Here is a 15,275-nt window from a genome sequence, read left to right on the forward strand (position 1 = left end):
ATATATTTAAACTCTTCAGTACGGTATAGAAGCATGTGAGGAGACAGAATTGTTTACTTGGCAGGCACATAGACTCTTTCATTGGGAGGCACTGCAGCAGGGAAAGCAATGATGTAATGCCCAAAAGGGGGGATTGGTCACCCCCTTCTTCTCTGTCTGGCAGGGGCAGAACAGACAGACAGGGAGGGCACGGTTCTCGGCCTGCTGGCCGAGAAAGACTGATGCTCCGTTAGTCTAAGTGTATGCTACTATCACAGCTACCGCTCATGTCAGGAACTCATGTCATACCAGGTTCTGCAATGTGATCATGCTTAGTTATTCAGTGCATTCCATGAAATTATAGTGTGAACTTGTTTCAGAGCATTCCCATACTTATGTTCCACATTCCATACTTATATTCCCATACTTATATTCCATACCTCAGCTGCTTGACTTTAATTCTGAGAAGTTGTGACTGTGGACTGTATGAATTGTTTTTTTCCTTATATATATTTGAAATGCATATTAATATATAATGTTTCATTTTGACCAAAATCAAAAGGCTATGATGTATGGAAGCTGTTTCTGCCACTGAATTAAAAAAATAACTTTTTATCACAATTCTGCCTTTTATCTCGCAGTTGCGACTTTACATCTCACAATTCTGATTTTTTTCTCAGAATTGCATGATACAAACTCAAAATTCTGACCTTTGTTCTTAGAATTGTGAGATATAAAATTGCAGTTCTGAGGAATAAGGTCAGAATTGCATGAAATAAACTCACAATTGTGAGTTATAAAGTCAGAATAAAGTCAGAATTGTGAGATATAAACTCACAATTCTGACTTTATAACACAATTGCGAGTTAAGTCCGAATTTTTTAAATATATAAACTCGCAATACTGACAACATATCAGTCTTTTTTTCCCCTTCAAATCTGGATTTTATAACTTGCAATTATGAGTTTATATTTTATAATTCTGACAAAAGTCAGAAGTCAAAAAGACAGAATTGCGAGATACAAACTCGTATTTGAAAAAAGTCAGAATTGCGGTTAGAAAAAAAGTCAGAATCGTGAGATACAAACTCGCAAAAAAAAAGTCAGAATTGCGAGTTTATATCTCGCAAATCTAACTTTATGACTCGCAATTGCAAGTTCTGCAAAAAAAGTCAGAATTGCAAGAAAAAAAGTCAGAATTGTGAGATACAAACTACATTTATGAGGGGAAAAGTTTTTATCCTGCAATTCTTACTTTATTTCTCACAATTGTAAGTTTACATCAAGCAATTCTGAGAAAAAAAGTCAGAATTGAGAGTTTATGTCTCGCAATTCTGACTTTATAACAGTTTATAACAGTTGCGAGTTATTAAATCAGAATTGTGAGATATAAACTTGCAATTCTGAGAACATATTAGACCCCCCCTCCCCCCAAAAAAACTGGACATTATAACTTGCAATTGCAAGTTTTTATCTCACAGTTCTGAGAAAAAAACACAGACTTCAGAAACACAAAAGTCAGAATTACGAGATACAATCTCGCATTTGCGTCAGAATTTATACCTCACAATTCTGACTTTAGAACTCACAATTGCGAGTTTATATCACACAATTCTGTGTGAGTTTATACCTTACAATTCTGACTTCATAATTCACAGTTAAGTGTTTATATCTCACAATTCTGACTTTATAATTCACAGTTATAAGTTTATATCTCACAATTCTGACAAAAAATTCTGAATTGTGAGTTTATATCTTACAATTATGACTTTATAATTCACAGTTATGAGTTTATATCTCACAATTCTGAGTTTATAATTCGCAATTATGAGTTTATATCTCACAATTCTGACAAAAAAGGATTATGAGATAAAAAGAATAATAAGATAAACTTTTTTTTTTATTCAGTGGTGGAAACGGGCTTCCATACTAATGTTCCTTGGTTCCCAGCATTCTTTTAAAATATCCTCTTTTATGTTCTGCAGAAGAAAGAAAGTCATTTGGCACATTGTGAGTGTGAGTATATGATGACAGAACTTTAATGTTTAGGTGGATTATCCCTTTAAAAAAATGTTCTATTCTCTTTATTTGATATTTGTTTTTATACTCCCTTTTCTTAGAATCTGAGCATAATTGATCCGAACCCATCTGTCACTAGAATAAATAGTCTAAGAGACTCAATTTCAGGTTTTTGTCAGTTTTGACTTTTAAAGCAGTACGGGTTATGCATAATAAAAGAAAATTTGTTGTTAAATTCGTTAAATCCATGAAGTGGAAAAACAGGGAGAATTTTCTCTCAGACCAACATCTTACTCCCTTTAAAGGATCACAGCTAAAAATGTCAAAGGTAAAACAAAACTGAAAAACAAATCCTGATAAATTGCACTTTATCTGTCTGTTTATATCATATTTTGTGGGAAATCTGCCTCTTAAAACAACAATCCCACATTCACATGATTTATCAACAACTCTACACAGAAATGTGATGTTTATTATCCCCTGCTTGTTAGCAAATAATTATTCTTTAATAGAAGAAAGCTGTCTCAGACTTTATTACCAAGCCTTCATCTGCCAGACAGAGACAGGCATCTTGACAATCTCATAATTTAGATATTAGGAAAGCCCATAGCTCAGATCATATTGCAGTATAATGAAAGATAAATCCAAAGTACATCAAATGAGATTGTCATTTTTATTAGTATCTTTACAAGAGAGTGAAATAAGATGACTGACTTTGAAAAAAATCATAAGGCTGTTTAATATTGGTTTAGTGGTATCTTTATTATGATTGCAATTTTCAGATGCAGTTAGGTCTTTTAAAGTATGTTTAAGAATACAGTGTAGTCTTCACAATAGAAAAAAAAATATCCTAATTGGATCCTTATTTTTTTCTGATTTTTAATGGCTGTCCTCACTTGGTCTTCAAAAAAAAAAAAAAAAAAAAAAAGATGCTGTAAGCCTGCAGGACGGCATGCACAAAATGTCCCCTCTACCTGACAGATGTCACTAAAAATAGGTGTCCTGAAAAATCACACCTGTCTCTGTGACTGCCCTGGGCACTGTAAACAGCAAATCAGCTGCACTCAGCCAATCAGAAACTCTCTCTTCCTTTGAATTATGTTGCACATTAAAGTTTTCTGGTAGCAGACCTTACTTATTTTCTTAAAGGAATAGTTTGGAGTAGTTTTGAAAGGAATGAACATTTGCTTAATATTTCACCCTCAGGGCATCTAAGATCAGAACAGATTTCGAGAAATTTAGCATTGCATCACTTGCTCACCAATGGATTCTCTATAGTGAATGGGTGCCATCAGAATGAGACTCCAAACAGCTGATAAAAACATCTCAAAAATCCACAAAAAAACTCCAGTCCATCAATTAATGTCTTGTGAAGTGAAAAGTTTTATAAAACAAAACCACCATTAAAGGATTTTAACATTAGATTGTTGCTTTCAGCCAAAATCCCAGTCCATAATCCATAATAATGCTTTCTTCGGTGCAAAAAAAAAGTCCAAAAATTCACTTTTTTTAGCTTGTAAATGGTTCTTTTCTGATTCAGACGAGATGATTTTTTTCATTGGAGAAAGCAATATGGATAGAGGACTCTTTGTATTTTAGCTGGAAGTAGGGCTGTCACTAGCGATTTTTTTGGTAATCAAGTAATCTGTCGATTTATTCTGATGATTAACTGATTAATCTGATAATTATAATTATTTTTTTGTAGTAATAAAAATAGACCTAAGTGAACATATTCTTTAAAATGACTTAAAATACATATATAATAGCAAGGAGGCAATAATAATTTGTTCAAATAGAGTATAAAAAGCAAGTGAATATATGTTTTTTTTAACAAAACAATGTTATGTTTATGTTAAAATACATAGTGTATTATAAACAATAGAGCTAACGTCATTCCGTATTATAACAAATGACCAGCATTTAATTAAAATGTCCACTTGATCTTTAATATTTGGCCATTTCTTTATAATAGAAAAGTTACAGCCACTGTAATTTCTTGAATATGAAGACATCAAAACGTGTAAACTCAGAGTGAGGGATTAAACTTTTATTTTGAAATCGCGATAAACAGTTAGCAAGATAATGATGTATTCTCCTGTGTTTGCGTAGGTTTAGGAATGATTTACCTTACAAATCTGATTAAATAACGCAAGTTGCGTTTCCAGATGAACATTGCACAGCAATATGCAGAGATGGAGTTTGAGACCATCCACACATGTAAAAGATAACAGTTTGTTTAGCAGCATTTACGGTAACCTACTGTAACCTACATGCATGTAAATAATTAAAGCGAATATATTAAATCTGCATTGCATATATTTCTTTAAATGAATCGTAGCGTTTGTGAATTCTTAATAGCATTATGCTTTATTTAGATTTTTAAATGGGTTTAATATGTGGAATGCGCAACTTTCGATATTTTGCTGATAACTCGATCGACACGGGCGAAATGCAATCGAGGATTTTTAAAAATTGAATACTCCAATAGAATCGAGGAATTGTTGCAGCCCTATGGGAGCGACAATTAGATGTTGAAAACATCTTAATGATGGATTTGTTTCTTACAAACACACAGATGTGCGCTTCAAGATGTTAACTGATGGACTGGAGTCATGTGAGGTACTTGTGGATTATAGAGATGTTTTATTAGCTGTTTTCTTTATGACTTTATTGCATGCATTAAATTACACGATGCACCAGGTGGGTGCTGGAAGTATTTTCTCATAGCAGGGGCTGAACCGAATTATAAATTAGAGCGAAAAATGAAGGGAGATCCACTCTATCAGCTTTGATTTTTGTTTCTAGACATCCTCTCTGAAGATGTTCCTCTCAGTCAGGAAGACGACAGGCAGATGAGCACCAGATCAGGAAGTTATTATCCCAAAGTTGTTAGGTGAACTCTTCAGAGACTTTTCTTGCTTCTGTAATGTCATTTTTTACTAAACTATTTTGGCTTCTTGGGATCTAAACTGCCAGCTCACTTCTGACAAATAAAGTTGAAGAGCAGTATGAGAGAGAACATAATGCAACCGATGTTCTGGAGTGCATAAAGAACGTCTGTTGGACGTGTAGTGTTCATAGACCACAGTGCCGGGGTGAGATAGCAGTTCAGCAGAAGCATATTTACGCCATCTGCCAGTCTTCCTGCTTTAAACATGCAGATCTGCTCTGAACATTCAGCCATAAAGCAGCTCTGCTGTCATGTGTCTATTTTTCACTCCGGTTGCTGCCTTTTTTAGTTTTTTGAATAATGTGCTTAATTTGGAGTTTCTCCAAGTTAATGCAGTTCTTTTTTTCTCTGTCTTTCTCTTTCTGGGCTGTGTAGTCAGTGAGTTTAGTCGAGGGAGGCACAGGGCTAATTTAGACACTGCTTGCTCTGAAAATCACATAATGACATCCTGAAAAGAAAGCGCAATGGCCACACCAGAGCCTGCGGTTAACGCAGATCTTTTCCAGACAGCATTGGGCCCACCCTCCTCCCTCTTACTGTCCTCCTTTGCCTTCACTGCTTAGTATGCAGGGACCAAAATTGACACTCGCCAACTGCCAATACTGGTAAGAATTGGTTTTGCCGAGTAAATTAAACTGACAAGTAATGTTTTATTTTTTGAAGTTATGGTATATATTGAGAATATCATATAGTATATATTTATATGATATTATGACAAATTTTTTCTTGATCAGTAGGGGTCAGATCATCGTTTATACAAATATACAATTTCAACTACTTAGTTGTAGTTGAAATTGTAAAATTGTATAGTTGTATAAATGATGATCTGACCCCTACTGATTTTTATATGAAATATTATAAACTAAATATGTTCATCAAAACAGATTTGGAGAGAGAAAAAATATATATATGTAACAGTTTTCTATTTTAATATACTTTATATATAATTTATTCCTGTGAAGTAAAGCTGAATTTTCAGCATCATTACTTCAGTCTTAGTGTCACGTGATCCTTCAGAAATCATTGTAATATGCTGATTTATATTCTCAGTTGTGCTGCTTAATATTTTTTGAGACCTGTGATACTTCTTTCTTCTTTTCAGAATTCTTTGATGAATAAAAAGGTAAAAAGAACAGTGTTTTTTCAAAAGAGAAAATTTGTTACAATATAAACTACTATTCAAAAGTTTGGGGTCAGTACATTTTTTCTTTCTTTTTTTTTTTAACAAATTAATATTTATTAAGCTATAGTAAGATGTGTTAAATGGATAAAAATTTGGTAGTAACAACTTGTACTGTTAGAAAATATTTCTATTTTGAATAAATGCTGCTTTTTACCTTTTAATTAATTAAAGAATCAAAGAAAAAGCATTACAGGTTCCAAACAGTGTAAACACTGATAATAAATCAGCATAATATTAGAATGATTTCTGAAGAATCATGTGACACTGAAGACTGGAGTAATGGCTGATGAAAACTCAGCGGGTCGTCAAAAAAATAAATTACATTTTAAAGTATATTAAAATAGGAAACAAATATTAGAAATTGCAATAATATTTCACAATATTATTATTTTTTTCTGTATTTTTGATCACATAAATACAGCCTTGATGAGCATAGTAGATTCTATAAAAAAAAACATTAAAAATCGTACTGATCCCAAACAACAGTATATATATAAATTACATGTTAAATACATATTTGTAATTTATTTGCATATATTTAGGCACACCATTATATATATTTAATTAAAAAAATGATTAATTAAAAAATGATATAATAATACAAAATACGTTACATTTTCTCAGTGTAGTCACCATTACAGAGTTGAATAATTCTTTTTAAATTATGCACACACACACACACATACATACATTTTTGTAATTTTTTTAATGTTTTTAATTTGATGGATAGATAGATAGATAAAGAGATGGATAGATAAAAAAATGCTTTTCTCAGTTTAGTTGCCATTATAGTCTGGAATGAAGTACTTTTTTTGTATGTACTCTTGCTTTCAGTGTGTATGCATGACAGTTGTTTGCTTGCGTGTCTTGGTGTGTGTTAAGGCTGCATTAAATCCCATCTGCTGCAGCAGTATGTCAGTTTGCTGGTTCTGGGACCCGTGTGGGGCTCTCTGTGCCTGTGAGGGTGGTATTACTCTGTCTCGTTGGAGTTCTCAGTGTGAACATGCTGCAAAAGGCTCTCATGTTCATGCAGTGTGAGTCAGTGTGTGGAGCGTCTGCATATTATCTGGTGGCAGAGAGGAAAACGCTGCATTTTCCACCTCATATGCCCTTAAGCACAAGCAGAAAGTCAGAGCTCTGACTTTAGAGTTCAGAGATCTGACCCACCAGAATAGGATACATGCAGTAGATAGATCTGCTATTTGTATTATTTTGTTAAGTTATCAACTTCTTACATGCATTTCCCAGCTTTAATATTTAATATTTAATATGTTGTGATGCCTAAATTCACTTTCAGCATTTAAAATGATTGATTTTTAGTGTAATAGCATCAAATTTTAAAGGAGTAGTTCACCCAAAAATGAAAATTCACTGAAAATGTACTCACCCACAGGCCATTCAAGATGTAGATGAGTTTGTTTCTTTATCAAAACGTTTATCAAAATTTGGAGCATCACTTGCTCACAATGAATCCTCTGCAGTGAATGGGTGCCGTCAGAATGAGAGTCCAATAAGCTGATAAAATCATCACAATTATCCACATGACTCCAGTCCATCATTAACATTTTGTGAAGCTAAAAGCTTCATGTTTGTAAGTAAAAAAATCCATCATTACAAACCATTGGTTCTGGCCAAAATACGAGTCCACAATTGCACCAGTGCATTGCTGTTTTAGGGGTTGATGGATAATGGCTATACACACCAGTATATCCATCTTTTCTCTTCAAGCTTTTCTGGTTATTACTGTTGACACTCTTTGTAACTCTATCACTCACACGGACAGTCTCAAAAGCCGATGGGAATATGGAGTTGTTCAGGTTTATCTGGAACCAAAGCTGCAGTGTGTTTTATAATAAAGACATGTTGAAGCGGCTGTGAATGGAGTTAAGCAGAGGTGACTGTTGTGTCAGAGCCGCTGTCATACGCTGATAACTGGAGCTCTTTATTTAGTTCAGGCCTGTGGAGATGTTCTCTTGTGCCTCCATCAGAGACGTGTGTATGCCCACGAATGGCTTACAGAATGATGCACTGAAAATCTATGTCAGGCTTTCTTTATGGCCATGGAGTGTGTGAAGGAGATAAATCCTGTTTCATTGAGATGTTTATAGTATATGAAGGCAACTTTCTACTAAGGCAGCATCTTAAAATATAAGCGCGACTGATTTTGAATATTAGGTATTATTAGAATGATTTCTGTTAGAATGAATTAACATATTAGAATGATTTCTGAAGGATCATGTGACTGGAAACTGGAGCTGAAAATTTAGAATTTGGCTGTGTAGGCGAGAGAATGGAGGGTTTTTGTATTCTGTAGGTGTGCCATTCAACACTAATGTGTGTGCTGTAATGAAGGCCTGTCTCTGTGGTTTATCCAGGTGTGTGTATGTTTGTCACACACAGTTGTACGCTGATTGCCTAGGTTGTGATCTCATTAAAGAACTAATGAGCTCATTCTGTGTGTTAATAGCACATACTCCCATATGTTCTTCCTCGCACCTTTATACAGACAGTTTCTTCATCAGTAACAGCTTTAAAATATTATGTATATATTTCACAACTAACACACGTGTTTTTTTGATCTGATCTGTTTGCAGGTGTTTTTCCCACTGAGAGACTCTACAGGGCCCTGAAGCCTCTTCCTAAATACACCACCAATCGTCACTGGAGTACCACCACTTAAACAGGTACCGGCCAATCCCTGCAGCTCTACCATGACCAATCACAACAGACTTTATTACAGCTCTTCCCACGTTAACATGTGGCATAACATGGCATGAAGCACCCCTTATCTTTGATTCATCCCAGTTTGTTTCTGTTTTAAGCATTAAGACCAAATTCCCTTTAGGCAGTCTGCTTGATGGACATCTTGGTAGGGGATTGTGGGCAATATTACCTCTAAAAAGCAAGCATGGATGCACACAAATAGCATATTATCCAGGCACCTTTTATGAATCATAAAATGACAAATGTGATATACAGTGTTGTGACCATCAGAGAAACATTCAAGCGATGGTCATAAGACTGCAAGTTTATGTAAATGGGTCATTTTGGATAGAGCCCTAGTCTCAAAGTTAGGGTACACAGGATTTTATCAGTCCTCTGGGAAACAGAGTCATGTTTGCAAGTTCCCAGGCTGCTACAGTGTTATATCTGATTTCACATTATTCTGCCTTTAAATGTCATGTAAAAAAACCAAAGTGTGATTGGTGGCTTAACATGATTCCCAGATAGCTAGACATCCTGTCTGATGTTTAGTTCACACTGCATTAACAAAATTACATTTTTGTTTATGTTGGATCAGTGTGAACCAGCTGATTGTACAAAAATTATTATTATTATTTTTTTAAAATCAGGGTTACAGTGAGACACTTATAATGGAAGTGAACTGTTTTAGTGTTATTTTTGGTATTATTTGTATACCGTAAAAGTGTTTAATCATATGGGCTTTTACTTTTATATTTTCGGTTTTAATTTTAGTTTAATGTTTAATAATTGTTTGTGCTTTTGTCATTTTATTTATTTATTTACTTATTTTATATTTCTGTTTAGCTTTATTTTATTTCAGTTTCAGCCATTTTAAACTTCTGTTAGTTACTAGGCAGCATTTCTAATTTTGGATATTTACATTTTATTTCAGTTTTTTTTGTTTTCATTAAACAAAAGTGATTTTTAGTAAAATAGGACTTTAAGATTAAAAAGGATATTCAGTTGTTAAGTTAACCTATTAGGATTCTCAAGGTAGACATGAAATGGCATTCAGAACCCATTTTTACTTTTGTAATGACATGTATTTCCAAGAGGGACTAAGAATTACATACAGTTGAGGTCAAAAGTTTACACCCCCCCCTTTAGAATCTGCAAATGTTCATTATTTTACCAAAATTAGAGGGATCATGCAAAATGCATGTTATTGTTTATTTAGTACTGATCTGATAAGATATTTCACCTAAAAGATGTTTACATATAGTCCACAAAAGAAAATAACAGTTGAATTTATAAAAACAACTACGTTCAAAAGTTTACATACACTTGATTCTTAATACTGTGTTGTTACCTGAATGATCCACAGCTGTTTTATTTGTTTAGTGATAGTTGTACATGAGTCCCTTGTTTGTTAAGTCCTTGTTTGTTCAGTTAAACTGTTAAACAGTCCAGTTAAACAGTTAAACAGTTAAACTGCCTGTTATTCTTTAGAAAAATCCTTCAGGTTCCACAAATTCTTTGTTTTTTCAGCATTTTTGTGTATTTTAGCCCTTTCCAATAATGACTGTATAATTGGACAACTGAGGGACTCATGTGCAACTATTACAGAAGGTTCAAACGCTCACTCATGCTCCAGAAGGCTTTTATGAAGCTTTTAAGAAGCTTTTAAGAAGCTTTTATGCTCATCAAGACTGCATTTATTTCATTAAAATACAGAAAAAAACAGTAATACTGTGAAATATTATTGCAATTTAAAATAGTGGCTTTTTCAGGATTCTTTGATGGATAAAACGTTAAAAAGAACAGCATTTATTTAAAATCTTTTCTGACAACATACACTACCTTTCAAAGTTTAGGGTCAGTCATTTTTTTTATTTCTTACTTTGAAAGAAATTTATACTTTTATTCAGCAAGGAATAAAATAATTGATAAATTGATAAAAGGTGATAGTAAAGACTTATATTGTTAGAAAGGATTTTTATTTTGAATAAATGCTGTTTTTATTCATCAAAGAATCCTGAAAAAAGTATCACAGGATCCAAAAAAAATATTAAGCAGCACAGCTGTTTCCAATATTGATAATAAACCAGCATATTATAATGATTTCTGAAGGATCGTGTGACACTGAAGACTGGAGTAATGATGCTGAAAATACAGCTTTGATCACAGGAATAAATTACATTTTAAAGTATATTAAAATAGAAAACCACCCTTTTAAATTGCAATAATATTTAATAATATTACTCTTTTTTTTGTATTTTTGTTCAAATAAATGGAACTTTGATGAGTTTAAAAAACAAAAAATCGTACTGATCCCAAACTTTTGAACAGCTATATCCAGTTTTTCAACTTCATCGTCATGACCACATAACGTCTAAAACCCTAAAACCACTTAAAAAAGCCTATAAAGCTTCAAATTTCAGATTTTAAATCCTCTGAAAATGGGCCCCATTCACTCACATTTAATTTCCTCACTGGGCACGAGTTGTTTTTTTTCCATGGTAATCAACATCATGCCACAAATGCTTTTGATTGTATTGAACCTGCAATATTCTTTCAAGCATCTGCAATGTGGAGCAGACTATAATTATCAAAAGTCTGGCTGCGTGAAACTGCCTCAGATCTACATCCAAAAACCTTGTAACCCTAAAATGTAATACAGTTTGTTGTAGTACAGTAGCAGATAGAGGTGGAGAGCATGTTTTTAGTCTCCAGCACACAGGAGCTGTGAGTGGGTTGAGCGGGAGGCAGAGAGCCCTTCAAGCTGCGGATGAGCGTGACGCACACCCGCGAAATACCAAAACAAAAGCCAGTTAATAAGCGACGCTTTGCTTTTCTCTCTGCTTCTGTTTTCATGCGAAGCTGCAGCAGAAGGGCTTTTCATTAGCCTTCCTCTCTCTGCTTTTGAATGCACATCGGGCCCTCTGAGAGACGGAAAAAGGCTAAGGTTCTTCCGATCGGTCTAATGAATGTTTACACGTTCGTGTTGATGGGTAGGACGTGGCTTGGCGGGTCGATGTTCACATGTGCGGACGCCCACACAGAGACGTGTGAAAGAGATGAGATTCCTGTCATGTTTTTTCCTCCCTCAGCTGACAAAAACACGTGCAGCTGTTGATTTTATAGATGTTTGCACATATATGTCTGAGTGTTTACATGTTGATAAACTTTAAATGCATGCTCATTTACAGGATACATGTGACTAATCTTCACCAATAAATAAAGATTAGCAGAAAGGCTAATCTTGTAATGTTTTGGATTAAGCCACCAGTTTTCTTTTTATGAGTCAGCCATGAGTCACACATTAGAGGATATTCCAGTGATTGTATCATGCTGTGTGAATGAAGATTTGAAACTAATTTGGCATCTATACACAACATAATTTAATAAATCTTTCTTAGTTTTTCCGTTTTTGCTAGTGTATAACCCTTTCCGCCGCACTAGCATCCATATCAAGACCGTAGGCAGTGCAGAGCGGTGCATACTGCAGTGTCACGACCACACTTATGCAAGCTTGTTTTCAACAGGTTTCACAGCAGATGTGTAATCTAGCCTGCAGGCTTTAATTGCATGTGTAAGATGCTATAGCAGTATCATTCGTATTGCAGATTCGAATAGTCCCACTGTGAATTTTTAAACTGCTCCAGCCCCCGCAGCATACAATTTTACATTTTAAAATTAGAGGAAAACCAGAGGGAAAACAAAATAATATGCATAGACACTTGTCACTCTTTTGTGATGAGTTTTATGCAAGTTAACTAGATGAGTGATGTTACTGTCGCTAGTTAAAAAAATCCAGAAGGAATGTGTAGGATTTCTAATAGAATTATTTGAAAGCATCCTAAGAATCTTAAAGAATCTGCTAAGAACCTGAAATTCTGTACAAATATACCAAAAATAGGACTTTAAGATTAAAAAGGATATTTAGTTGTTAGGCTAGCCTATTAGGATTCTCAAGGTAGACATGAAATGGCATTCAGAACCCATTTTTACTTCTGTAATGTCATACAGTTGAAGTCAAAAGTTTACATCCCCCTTTTAGAATCTGCGAAATGTTAATTATTTTACCAATATAAATAACCAAAATAAAAAAACCTGAGTAAGATATTTCACATAAAGGAATTTGTGTATTTTAACTCTTTCCAACAATGACTGTATGATTTTGAGATCCATCTTTTCACACTGAGGACAACTGAGCGACTCATATGCAACTACTACAGAAGGTTTAAGCGCTCACTGATGCATCAGAAGGAAAAGCGATGCATTAAGAGCTGGAGGGTGAAAACTTTTGAACAAGATGGAGATGTGTACATTTTTCTTATTTTGCCTAAATATAATATTTTTTCATTTAGTACTTCAGAGGCTACAGAAGGTAGTTGCATGTTTTCCAGCAGACAAAATAAGTTAAATTTACCCTGACCTTCAAATTCAAAAAGTTTTCACCCCCCGGCTCTTAATGCATGTTTTTTTTTCTTCTGAAGCCTCAGTGAGCGTTTGAACCTTATGTAATAGTTGCATATGAGTTGTCCTCAGTGTGAAAAGATAGATCTCAGAATCATACAGTCATTGTTGGAAAGGTTTAAAATACACAAAAATGCTGAAAAACCAAAGAATTTGTGGGACCTGAAGGATTTTTCTAAAGAACAGCAGGCAGTTTAACTGTTCAGGACAAACAAGGGACTCATGTACAACTATCACTAAACAAACAAAACACAGCTGTATATCATTCAGGTAACAGCACAGTATTAAGAATCAAGGGGATGTAAACTTTTGAACGTGGTTGTTTTTATAAATTCAACTATTATTTTCTCTTGTGGACTATATGTAAACATCTTTTATGTAAAATATCTTATTCAGGTCAGTACTAAATAAACAATAACATGCATTTTGTATGACCCCTCTTATTTTGGTAAAATAATTAACATTTGCAGATTCTGAAAGGGTGACGTTTGACCTCAGCTGTATGAATATGTAGGACAGGTCTTAATTTTGTATTTTAGGAGTAGATTGTATTGTGAAAAGCGGGGTTTCCTTACCAACATTTAGCCTGAATGTAGTTTAAAGTGGATTGTGAAGGTCTACCCCCTGTCCTGAAAGAGTGTCAGCAGGTAATACACACACTTTTGATATGTTTTGAGTGAGTTTTCTTGAATTTACTTCAATTTGATTATTTGCTATTGTTGGTGCAATTTATGCTATTAACATTAACCAGCACTGAATTAGTGTATTACTTAATGGCAATGCCAAAAATTGTGATATATATATATATATATATTGATCTGATGGTCAAAATATTGTACATGTTTCAAAAAAGTTTGGAGTTTAATAAACTTGAAGCAGTTATATCAGTGTGTGAACATTTTGTCTTTTTGTTTTGTTTTTTTGCTTGTATTTGCCCCATTTTTGTCCTGCACCTGAGCCCTCATTGGGTTTCTGAGATGTGCACACCTTTTTTGTGTTTTTAATATTTTAATACTTCCCCCACCTGTATGGTCCAGATGACATCAGGCAAAACAAACAACACAGACAACAAAAAGTTTTAGAGACTGAGTTTGTATTCAATACAAATATCTTTTTTTTTTCTTTATAATAACTTATACAATGAATTGCTTGATAAATCACACAAAAACCCAATCCTAAATGATATTGACAGTGTGGATAAGCTTTCTCCACAGTGTAGAAACACAAAAAATGTTTGACAGGATACTGAATGCCCAGCTTGGTAGATTGAATTTCTCACAGATACTGTGACAGTCCTGAGTGAATAATTCAAGAGGAAACGGTACTTCAGCTGTGTTTCAATAGAACATGATGTATCACTCTTTATGCTGCCCGCTCCACTTTGGCCGACAGGCAGTCTCTTTATCTAAATAAAACCCACAGGTTTATGTTAACCTCTTCCTGTAGCAAATAAAAAGGCCCGTAAAAACCTGCATCAGTGTCCTCATTTCGCAACACTGTGCAGTAACACCATTCAGTCCACATCTAACATAGTCCAGTTGCAGTTCTGTCTTCCTTTTGGAGTGTGTATGTGTGCACCGAGAGCTCTGCAATGCAGCTGCAGTGGAGTGAGCCAGGTATCTGTATGGAGTGAGGAAGAGTGGGGGAAGGAATGAAGGATAGTACATATTTAACCTGCAGTTAGCAGCAACTGCCAGCGTACTCTTTATGTAGATTACTTTCGTGTGTAGAAGCTCTTCAGTGCTTGTCTTGGCAAGCTGAGTGTTTTTAAACACTTGACTTGGAATTTGGCACAAAATCCATGTATTAGTAGTGGTGCATGTGATGTGACTGACAGTTTGAGTTTTTGCATTTATGATGTGTGCTCTCAGAAAAAGACTTTTAAGGTACGACAGTACCCTGCATTACCCTCCAAAGGTATATAGCTTTGTACCTTATCTACTTCTAAAGGATGCATATTAGTACACTGAAAGAACAGTTC

At 34.4% G+C, this 15,275-nt stretch overlaps 1 protein-coding gene across 1 annotated transcript in view; it reads left to right on the plus strand.

Moving 5' to 3' along the window:
• The window catches only part of map2 (microtubule-associated protein 2), a 128,162-nt gene that overhangs the window by 52,318 nt on the left and 60,569 nt on the right, over positions 1 to 15,275 (plus strand). Inside the window, 1 exon segment of the mRNA XM_051118247.1 lies at positions 8,725 to 8,814. The gene's annotated coding sequence lies outside the window, so the exon portion shown is untranslated.

This window comes from Labeo rohita, chromosome 9, assembly GCF_022985175.1.
Source record: "Labeo rohita strain BAU-BD-2019 chromosome 9, IGBB_LRoh.1.0, whole genome shotgun sequence".
Taxonomy (NCBI): Eukaryota; Metazoa; Chordata; class Actinopteri; order Cypriniformes; family Cyprinidae; genus Labeo; species Labeo rohita.